The sequence below is a fragment of the Pleurodeles waltl genome, chromosome 10, assembly GCF_031143425.1.
Source record: "Pleurodeles waltl isolate 20211129_DDA chromosome 10, aPleWal1.hap1.20221129, whole genome shotgun sequence".
Classification (NCBI taxonomy): Eukaryota; Metazoa; Chordata; class Amphibia; order Caudata; family Salamandridae; genus Pleurodeles; species Pleurodeles waltl.
Window position 1 is genome coordinate 585,671,245 of NC_090449.1, and position 10,360 is coordinate 585,681,604.

Sequence of the window (10,360 nt, forward strand, 5' to 3'; positions counted from 1 at the left end):
ATCGAGCTAATTACCTGGCTCCGTAGTCAGACTGCAACTGCCGACTCATTTTTCAGGTTTCTTCTATCCCTGCTGCTGCCGGTCGCAATCTTCATTGCCGGAAAGTTTTCCTTTTTCCCCACATTTGGTTTTCTCCCTCCTTGCCTCGCAGGTCCCTCACTTTTCTCTACCCATAGGTGGAGTTGAGCTGTTTTTCCTCCAGTTCATAAATTTAACTCTTTTTTCACCGGTCTGTATTTAAAGGACAGTTTTACTAGACTGTTACCCTATTTCACATACATTGAATGAGGAGAAGGAGTCTATTAAAGCCAATTTGAGTGACTTTATTCACATCTCTGTGGAGCAAGCTGTTTCTGCCTCTCTGGGAAATTATCAGAAAGTTTGGAAAATTCTGTCATCAATTTGGTTTCCAAGACGATTTTGGCACAGTCTGCGGGAGATACCAGAAAGCACCCTCTTTCCCAAAAAGTTTCAAATGTGGTGCTGTTGGTCGTTGAGGGTTCCTCACATAAGGCACAGGACGTGGCTCCTCACAGGCCTCACTTACCAGGAGGGGATAACCACACAGAGAAAATGTTTCTCGAATGTACTTCAAAATCTAAACATACAACCTCCCTCATAATTATTTTAAAAATTCTTGATACTGATGACGACATGGGAGATGCAGACTCAGATGCAGGAAAGTCTGATAATGATAATGGGGACTTGTTCACCCCCCACCCCACCTCCAAAGAAAGCCAAATTACAGCTCAAGAGGTTTCCAAACTGTACTAATTACTGATACGGAAGTGGTCCCTATGTCTGACCCAAATTACATCCATCACCCTCATTCTACAGAATGGTTTCCTGTGGATCATGCTGGGGAGTACGTTGCTTCAAGACTGCGTACACCTCTGGACAAACAGATCACAACAAAATTCAGATCAGAATGCCCTTGTCTTTCCCTGCAATTCCAAATTACTGTAACTTCTTCTATTGACCCTTCCCTTCATACCTTCTTTACAAAGTTTGGCAAGAATCCCTGCAAAGGTGTGGATATGGCATGGTCCACATGCCAGGACAAACTTTTAGATGTTGTGGGGCCATTAACCCGCATCTCTGATCTGGCAGAGTCAGCCAGGTTGGATAATACCCTCATTAGCCCAGTCGACTTATCTTTATGGGGCCAGTGAGCCATATGTTTACTGGGTAATGCCAACTCGGCAATCACACATGAGCGTAGAATAGGACTCCCGCTAAAACTTGACCCCAAACTGGTAAATCTAGCCGTCACGGATCCAGGCATTAATGCGGACGGTCTCCTATTCGGGGACTCCTTTATCAAGGAACTTAGCAAATATGTTGCTACGTTTGCTTCCCTGGACAAAGCCAAGCAATCCCTTAAAAAGATGTTCTCCAATTGGGTTTTCACCAGGGCTGGCAGAGGCAGGAACCACTTTGCCGGCAACTCGTACAATAACCAGGGTTTCCGTGGTGCATTCAATACCTCTTACCAAGATTATAGACCACAGTTCTACCTGAAGAGAGGATGTGGATTTCACTACAAAGGCAACAGGAGTTCCAGATCTTCCTCTCAAACTGGTAAGTCACCCTTCTGGCCTTCATATTGTAAGTGGTCACCTTTTACTTTTTCTTCCAAAATGTCAGTTTATTACTGTGGATCATTGGGTATTAAACACTGTTCAAGGTTCTGTTATCAAGATTTACTCAGAACCTTTTCAGTTAGTGCTTCCTCATCCTCCCCAGTTTCTACGGAAATGACATACTTAATTTCATCAGAAGTCCAGGCTCTTCTCCAAAAGCAGGCAATTGTCCATTGTCCACTTGATTTTTCAGGTTTCATCAGTTCAATATTCCTGGTTCAAAAAAAGAGCAACAAGATGCATCCAGTCATCAATTTGAAACATTTCAATCACTTTGTTGTTTATCGCCATTTCAAAATGGAGACCATCTTACATCTCAGAGATTCTCTCATTCAAAGTAACTGGATAGTTCGTTTGGATCTACAGGATGCGTTTCTCACCGTCCCCATGCATCCGGACTCTAGGAAGTATCTACAATTTCAAAGGCTGAACCAGACTTTTCATTTCTCCTTTCTTCCTTTTGGTCTCTCTTCTGCTCGATGGTGCTTTACAAAGCTCATGAAACCGGTAATAGCTTTTCTCAGAGCTCAAGGAGTCAGATTGATCATTTACTTACACAATATTCTGATTATGAAGCAAAATATTTATTTTCTTCAATCTAAAGTCCAATAAACTTGTTCTCTTCTGTCAGACCTCAGATTTATCATCAACAACTAAAAGTCATTGCTAGTACCAGTTCTAGGTTCTCTCGTGGTCCGCTTCTTTACCAGGCCCTTCAAAGACTAAAGATACATCATCTTCAAAAGTGTCTTGCTTATTCGGACATTATATTACCCTAGATCAAGAATCTCTCGCAGAGCTGCAATGGTGATAGACCATTTAGACGCCTGGAATGGCAAGACCATCTTTGCATCAGCCCCAGATTGTATTAGAATCAGATGCAAGCTGCTCAGGCTGGGGAGCCCAGTGTGGTCCAATCTCGACTGGAGGCACAGGGTCACTAGAGGAGTCAAAATTGCATATCAATTGTTTAGAGATGCTTGCCGGCTCCTTTGAGGTCAAAAGCCTAGAAAAAGACATAGGCCCTCATTATGACCCTTGCGGTCGGTGATAAAGTGGAGGTAATACCACCAACATGCTGGCAGTAACTACCGCAAAATTATGACCATGGCGGAACAATCTCCGAAAGACAGCCAATGACCACACCGACCGCCAGGGCGGAAACAACAGTCACCACGGCAGTAGCCGCCTACAGCCAGGAGGAAGACAAAGTTCTGCCCATCATATTATGACACCAAAATCCACCACCTTTTTCGGGGCGGTGCCAACGTCATCAAAGGCCTGGCGGAAACCCTTTACAGAAGTGAAAGGACTCACCATTGGAGACACAGGGAAGAACCACGCCACCATGAAACCAGAACTGCAAGTATTTCCGATGATATTCTACGTTATGCTCCACCACGAACAACAACGCCGGCAAAGACGATGAAAGTGAGTACAGCCGCCTAGTACACAAGGGAGGTGGGGAGGAAAATGAGAGTGACACACACGCACAACACACACTCGACACACACACATACCATACACACAACCAGCTTCCCAATAAAACAATTTATCCCCGTAAATCGGCTGAATAATGCAAGGACAAGAGGAATTTACTAAAATGATTGTAATAAGATCAAAACATTAATGATAATTTTGCCAATGCTACAGATATGTACAAATGTACAAAAAAGGGACACTGCCCAGTCCTCAGTTCAAAGGGGCCACATGGCCTCAGGGCAAAGTCCAAGGCCCCACTCGTTACCTGCATTAATACGGAGAGAACACTGCAGGGGCATCAGTTGGGAAATAGGCAGACACCTCTGGGAGGCACCTCAGCTGGATGCAGAAACAAGACCACTGGTTCCGGAGGGGCAACATGCCCTGTGCTTGGTCCTGTGAAGGGCAAGGCCACAGTCTCTCAAGTGGGTGACTTGCCCACTGGTTCTGGAGGGAGCAACATTCCCTGTGCTTGGTCCTGGGGAGTACAAGGCCACAGTCTCTCAAGTGGGTGTCTCCCACACTGGTTCTGGATGGGGCAGCATGCCCTGTGCCTGGTCCTGGGGAGTGCAAGGCCACAGTCTCTCAAGTGGGTATCTCCCACACTGGTTCTGGATGGGACAGGTCGCACAGCAGCCCATGGAGGCTGGCCATATGTGCAGGACGGGGGGAGGAGTAAGGAAGAAGTAAATGGTGGAAAGGAAAGGTTTTTAGGGACATTGGGGCGGGAAGAGGGAGAAGTAATGGGAGTGGAGGATGAGGGAGTGGTTGTTGGAGATGTTTTCTGATTTTGGGTGCAGGTGCACGGGCTAGATGCTGTTGTGAGGTGGATGGCTGTTGTTAGTGCATGCATTTGTGTACTTTTGGAGGGGAGGACAGACCCGGCGGGCGAGGACACAGGGGAAGTGTGCATGGATATTGTGGAGGTGCCTGCCATTGAGGTGTGTGTTCTGCTTGGCGTGGTGATGATGCAGGTAGTGGATGATGATGTGGTGCATGCAGGTGTGAGTGTGGACGAAGCAGGGTGGGAGGTGGAGGAGGAGGAAGAGGGGGAGATAGTGGAAATAGTGGATTGTGTTGTGTCTGCAACTGAATCGTTTTTGTGTGAGTGCTTGTGTGATGAAGTGTGGTGCTTGTGTTTGCCTGTGACACTCTTGGGTGTTGTCCTGTTTGCATGCTCATCAGTCTGTGTGCTTGGGATGGGTTGGGGTTGAGGAGAATGGGACTGGGAAGTGGAAGTTGGAGGGGGGACGGTAGAAATGGGGACAATGGCTGCCATCAGAGAGGAGGCTAGAGCCTGGATCGATCTCTGTTGGGCCGCCAATCCAGTGCGAATGCCCTCCAGGAATGCATTAGATTGCTGCATTAGGGCTGCCAGCCCCTGGATGGCATTCACAATGGTTGACTGTGGATCTCAGGAGGTCAATAGCCTCCTCACTCAGGGCAGCAGGGTTCACTGGGGCAGGGCCTGAGGTGACTGGGGCGAAGGAGATGCCCACCCTCCTGGGTGAGTGGTCACGGACAACTCGCTGAGGGTCTGCTAGGAGGGCGGTGCTGGTACGGTGGGTGGCAGCTGTACCTGTAGCTGGGGTGGTCACAGAGGTGCCCGTCACCACCAAGGAGCTCCCATCAGAGGAGGTATCAGTATCTGTATTGTCCCCTCCAGTCTCCGCCGTGGTGCTCCCCTCGCCCTCTGTCCCACTGGTGCCGTCAGCTTTGGTGGACTCTGCCTCCTGGGTCCTGTGGGATGCAGCTCCCTCCGTCACTGGTGCCTCTGCTCCTCCGCCAGATGATGCTAATGCACATAACGATAGGATGACAAAACAAAAAACTAAGGGGAGAGAGCGACAAAGGATACACTGGGTCAATGACTGCACCAACGCCACCGTTGGTGTACACAGCACCTCACACACAGGGAACAGGCCTATGTACTGTGCATTGCACTACCAGTGATATTGCTAACCACCAAGGCATGAGGGGGGGCACACACCGCCAATTGCTGCATACCTGGGACCCATGCAGCCCTGGCCAGTAGTGGATGCTAACAAGCTAGGTAGGCATTATTTTCCCTTCAGGCCCATAGCCACCAGAGGACCTACGCTGCTATGTCTAACCTGGCATAAGGGCACCCAAGTACACACAACCACCACCTGGATACCACTCCACCAGGGGTAAGTTGTAATGATGGCCACTGTACTCACCCCCTTGTGGCTACTGTGTTGCCCTCAAGCGCCCATCCAGCTCTGGATAGGCCACCGCCAGTATGCGGGCCATCAGGGTGGTCAGGGTTCAACGGGCACCCCTTCCTCATTGGGAGGCCATCCCCAGCTGGGCCTCTGCGGTCTTCCATGCCCAGCGTCTCAAGTCCTCCGACCGTTTGCGACAGTGGGTGCTCTGCCTGCTATAGACCCCCTTGGTCCTCACCTCCTTGTCGATGGAAGCCTAAAACTCCCCTTTTTCTACATATAAGTCACCCCTAATGTGTGCCCTAGGTAACCCCTACAGCAGGGTGCTGTGTGGGTAAAAGGCAGGACATGTACCTGTGTAGTTTATATGTCCTGGTAGTGTAAAACTCCTAAATTCGTTATTACGCTACTGTGAGGCATGCTCCCTTCATAGGCTAACACTGGGGCTGCCCTGAAACATTGTTGAAGTGGTAGCTGCTGATCTGAAAGGAGCAGGAAGGTCATATTTAGTATGGCCAGAATGGTAATACAAAATCCTGCTGACTGGTAAAGTCGGATTTAATATTACTATTCTAGAAATGCCCCTTTTAGAAAGTGAGCATTTCTTTGCACTTAAATCTTTCTGTGCCTTACAATCCACGTCTGTCTAGGTTTAGTTGACAGCTCCTTGTGCATTCACTCAGACACACCCCAAACACAGGGTACTCAGCCTCACTTGCATATATCTGCATTTTGAATGGGTCTTCCTGGGCTGGGAGGGTGGAGGGCCTGCTCTCATACAAAGGACTGCCACACCCCCTACTGGGACCTTGGCAGACAGGATTGAACTGAAAAGGGACCTGGTGCATTTCTTAGCCACTCTTTGAAGTTACCCCCACTTCAAAGGCACAATTTAGTTTAAAACAGGGGCTCTGCCCTACCTCATCAGACACTTGCTGGAGAAGAAACCTTAACCAGAACCTACATCCTGCCAAGAAGAACTGCCTGGCTGCTCAAAGGACTCACCAGTCTGCTTTCTACAAAGGACTGCTGCCTTGCTGTTGGCCTGCTGCCTTGCTGAACCCTTCCTTCAAAGTCCTTTGTAGAAAGCAGACAGGTGAGTCCTTTGACCAGCCAGGCAGTTCTTCTTGGCAGGAGCTGTCAACTAAACCTAGCCAGACGTGGATTGTAAGGCACAGAAAGATTTAAGTGCAAAGAAATGCTCACTTTCTAAAAGTGGCATTTCTAAGAATAGTAATATTAAATCCGACTTCACCAGTCAGCAGGATTTTGTATTACCATTCTGACCATACTAAATATGACCTTCCTGCTCCTTTCAGATCAGCAGCTGCCACTTCAACAATGTATGAGGGCAGCCCCAATGTTAGCCTATGAAGGGAGCAGGCCTCACAGTAGTGTAATAAATTTAGGAGTTTTACACTACCAGGACATATAAACTACACAGGTACATGTCCTGCCTTTTACCCACACAGCACCCTGCTCTAGGAGTTACCTAGGGCACACATTAGGGGTGACTTATATGTAGAAAAAGGGGAGTTTTAGGCTTGGCAAGTACTTTTAAATGCCAAGTCGTAGTGTCAGTGAAACTGCACACACAGGCCTTGCAATGGCAGGCCTGAGACAAGGTTAAGGGCCTACTGAAGTGGGTGGCATAACCAGTGCTGCAGGCCCACTACTAGCATTTAATCTACAGGCCCTAGGCACATATAGTGCACTCTACTAGGGTCTTACAAGTAAATTAAATAGCCACTCATGGATAAACCAATCAACAGTACAATTTACACACAGAGCATATGCAATTTAGCACTGGTTAGCAGTGTAAAGTGCCCAGAGTTCAAAAGCCAACAACAACAGGTCAGAAAAAAATAGGATGAAGGAGGCAAAAAGTTTGGGGATGACCCTGTCAAAAAGCCAAGTCCAACAGTATCCAGCCAGGAGGACATCCCTCCCCGCTTAAACGATGCCTTCACACACACTTCCATACATTCATGACACATATATCGTGCCCACAGTGTACTCACCTGTTGGTCTGGAGGCCCAATCAGCAGTCCGTACTGGGGTGGGACCCCATCCACCAGTCTTTCCAACTCCTCTGAAGTGAAGGCTGGGGCCCTTTCCCCGATCACACGGGCCATGGTAGGTTCCAGACACAGGTCACAGCATCACATGCAATGTAGGTTCTCTCCTATGGCAGGTCAGGTAACAAGTGAGGAATCAGATAGAAAATGGCGGTCACGTCCGTGGTGGTGCACACCATCACCGCTGGCGTAGATCACCATTGGCCACTGTACCCCACAGGGCCCAATATGAACCAATGAGGATTTGCACGGCAGTTCCCGACCGCCTCCCGCCACGGTGCACAACATCAGCGGAATTATTTATCTTCCACGTGTCCCGCCACACAGGGCAGGCGGATGCCAATTCAGGGGGGGGGCAGGCCTACAGAATAATGCTGCATCACAAGAGAAAAAGGCACATACTGGACAAATCACACTGGCTGTTACATGTATACAGAATGCAAACTATTGTTGTGGCTCCATTGTTCAGTTTGTGACAGGCTGTTCACTCTTGTGTCCCATAGATTCCTACCGCTGCTGATGAATAGGAGATGGAGACATACACCAGTGTACAAACCACTGGTGGACTTCGCTACACTGGAGGACAGGCACATAATACTCACCTATAGACTGGACAGGGCCACAATCACAGAGCTGTGTGCCCAATCGGAACCTGACCTGATATCTGCTATCCGTCACCCCACTGGGATCGCCCTTCTTGTGCAAGTGCTATCAGTACTCCATTTCCTGGCAACTGGCTCTTTCCAAGTGACAGTAGGCTTGGCAGCAGGAATGTCACAGCCAATGTTCTCAATAGTGCTAACTAGAATATTATCTGCCCTGATAAAAACACATATGCAGCTACATTGCATTCCCCCAGGTTGAGGATTTGGCCACTGTGAAGGCCGAGTTTTATGGAATGGGACATATCCCCAATATAATTGGGGCGATTGACGGTACACATATTGCATTTTTCCCCCGCCAGAATGTTTCCACTCCATGGGAGGCATTGTTAAGATGGCGCCGGAGCGGACGTGTAGTTCGAGCTCTGCTCGCGGCCTAACACTAATCTGTGTAAATCTCCATCCCTAAGGTCTTCCCGAAGTCTACCTCGGCATCGCGGAGCCCCCAGGAGGCAGCTGCTGCTGCCGGTGTCACTCCCAATGCACGCAAGGGATCCGAGAGAGGGCTTTCGGGTCCTTGCCGGGCCCGAGTGCTGGACAGGGACGGCGAGGGCTTCCCTTATCTGAGGCCGTGGGCTGCCACAACGGAAGAGATCGCCGAGCCCTTTGATGTCCTGCGGCCGGAGAGGAAAGAGGAAGATAGAGCTGCGGCCTGGACAGAACCAGACCCCCCGGGAGACCCTCTGAAGACGGAAGCGGACTCCGCGCGCCAGCGCAGAGGGACCCGCGTGGGTACTCGTGGTCGGATCACCCAACCTAGTGAAGGTGCAGGGGAGCAACTTCACCTGTGGATTGCCCTGTGGGTGCCCCTGCCCCGGACAGCTGCTTTACCAAAACGACCACAAGAGAACTGAAGATCCTCGACTGGCCCCGGGGGAGACCAGCGGGGCAGTCAGGATCTACAGAAGGGAAGCAAAGAAAACCAGGACATCCCCAAGTAAGTGGAGCCCTCTCTCTGACGGTGCGGGGGGTTGAGATCTCCCCCTTCCCCACAATTCTTTTTCTCCCTGTGGCTTGATGATGGCGTCCCTGCGGGAAGAGACCCTGATTTCACCCCTGCCCCCCACTGTTACCTCAACCAAACACCAGTGGCCTAGGCTGGGGGGTTCAGCGACACCAGTTCTTGAGTGGGCAGTCAACCCCGGACTGCGCAGCGGCACGAGAATACGCCGGGCACGTTGCAGACCAGCCCAAGCAATAACAGACCGGTATTGAGACAGGCATGACAACCCCCCTGGCCATCGCCACCTAATAACTTTGAAACAATCACCCCCACCTTTTCCTGGGGGCTGCGGCGTAGGCGACAGGCATGCGTGGAGTCCAAGAGGGGTGAGAGAGGTGAGAAGGAATACACTACCAGGACGGGTTGGGTAGAAAGTGCCTGGGGAGGACCTCGTGCCCTGCCATGAACTCTGAGCGGATTGCAATATATGACAGGAACTGGTCTGTCGACGCATTACTTAGTGAGCAAGGCAGCTACGTCACGCGCAATCATGGTTAAACCAAAGCCACTGAGAGCACACTCCAGCGCAGGGGCTGGGACCCCTCCTTCAGAGGGGGAACAGGAGCTCAAGCTGGCACCCTACATAGGATGTCCGAAACCTTGGCTACTGATTCAGCGCAATTTGACAAGGTGCTGTAGGCGGTACTGGACACTAAGACCTCATTAGAAGGGAAAATAGACTCAGTAGTGCTGGAAGTTAACCTCCTTAGAGCGGATCATGACAAACTGGCGGACAGAGTCACCATCACTGAATCAGCACTTGAAACGGCCCAACCTGATATCTCTGAAATGAACGCTCAAATCTGATGCATGGAAGCTGTAATAAAGCTATTACAACTCAGAACTAAGGACTCAGAAGGACGCTCACGCAGGAACAATGTCAGGTTCCTGGGTATACCTGAACGAGCGAAGCTCCCCAACGCAGAACTCTTCCTGGAGCGATGGCTGAGGGACACAGTGTTATCTCAAAGCGTACCACCACTGCTGGTGGTAGAACGAGCCCACCGGATCACAGGCGGGCCACCCCGTCCTGGTGCTCCGCCCAGACCGCTGATTGCAAGATTCTTAAATTACTAAGAAAGGGATCAAGTCCTGCAAGGCTTCCGGACTCAGGGCCATATTTATACTTTTTGACGCACAACTGCGCCAACGCAAATTTTTACCACCGGCTAACGCCATTCCAACATGCCATGCGGGTGCTGTTTTTATGGAATGACATTAGCCGGCGCTGGGGACTGGCTGCGTAAAAAAAAATTACTCACACCAGGCAGCGCCGGCGTATGGGAAAATAGGTGTTGTGCGTCAA

General features: G+C 50.0%; 1 long non-coding RNA gene across 1 annotated transcript in view; it reads right to left on the bottom strand.

Moving 5' to 3' along the window:
• Positions 1-135, bottom strand: part of LOC138261730 (uncharacterized) — a 249,327-nt gene extending 249,192 nt beyond the window's left edge. The window contains exon 1 of the long non-coding RNA XR_011199142.1: positions 15-135. This is a non-coding gene — a long non-coding RNA (uncharacterized lncRNA). The remainder of the gene's footprint in view (positions 1-14) is intronic.
• Positions 136-10,360: the final 10,225 nt, after the last annotated feature.